We start from the raw sequence: 1278 nt of genomic DNA on the forward strand, positions 1-1278 counted from the left end.
CCCCTGCCACGGAGGCTTTCCGTCCTGGGAACACCAAGTCCCTGGGAAGCCCCTGGGAGCGGGGCTGTGGCCACAGGCCTCTCGGCGGTCTCACAGGCAGAATCCCGGATGAGTCCCGGGGGAAAAGCAGCAGCCTCTGCCCCACATCTGGCTGTCCCACGCTTTGGAAGTGTTTCCCTCGGCTGGAACCAGGGCGTTGGAGAGCAGAGCCGCAGGGGCCGAACTGGCAGCCGGGGGAAATCACGGCAGCTCCTTCTAAGTGCTGGTTTCCTCCCGTTTATGGCAATTCTACCCCAGCGATTGTCGGGGGGTAGTTCCAGGGGTTTCGTTGTTCCTACCTGATGTCAGCTAAAGCGGGGTGCGCCCTTCTGGCAGCTACTGGGACTGTTAAGACCTCCAAAACTTATGCAAATGGCCCGGCAGCGCAGAGCAGAGCGGAGGCGATACAGCTCTTGCCCGCCTTTTCCTCAGGTTTTTGCTCCTGGGTAATACCGGTGTCACGGCTGGAGCGTGCGAGCGGTGGCACGTTTTAGTGCCGGGACACCCCCGGGCCGGAAGCACAGTGCCAGTGCTGCGTGGCGCGGCTGGGTTGCACCACTGAGGTTTTGGCTGAGAACGAGATGGCACTTTTGAGGGGGAAACCGTGAGAAATTGCTACCGCCCCTTGCCTTGCGTTCATGTGAAGGTCACGAGCCCCTGGGGAGGGGATGCGGCTCCCATGGGTGCAGTGGGAAAGCCCACCCTGGAGAAGGGGCAGCCGCCTGCCTCCCCACCTTTGCCCTTTCATTTCTTTCCCCTTCGAAGTGTAAATACTAATACAGTCTAGTTTGCTTGGATGCTGCGTGTGGTTCATTTTGGGTACGGATGTGTCGCACGCAGCGCTGGCTCAGCTCTGGGCTCTTGTGGGGCAGCTGTGAGGCTTCGTGCCTCAGTTTCCCCACTCCTGCATACCCAGTCGTAGCTGGGGCTGTTGGAAGCACCCAGCTTCCAGCACCCGGGCTCGCATCTCTTCCCTCGGGTACACATGCTGTGTCCTGGCAGTATCCAGGACCCCTGGGCCCTGCAGGACCTAATTCCCCCGTGGCTCCGGGGGAACCGGCATCCCCCTCCCTTGGCGGGAGAGCCGCTTTCTGCACCCGCGCTGGCAGGGCTGGAGAAGGGGTTTGGGCCAGGGCCTAGGGCCCGGGTAGGGGTCCCGCCCTGGCCCAAACCCCCTCGGGATTTGGGAGTGGGAAGCGGCCTCGGCGCGTGGGCTGGGCAGCGCGGGGAAGGCCGCGC

This window comes from Eurypyga helias, unplaced genomic scaffold (genome assembly GCF_000690775.1).
Source record: "Eurypyga helias isolate BGI_N326 unplaced genomic scaffold, ASM69077v1 scaffold38786, whole genome shotgun sequence".
Classification (NCBI taxonomy): domain Eukaryota; kingdom Metazoa; phylum Chordata; class Aves; order Eurypygiformes; family Eurypygidae; genus Eurypyga; species Eurypyga helias.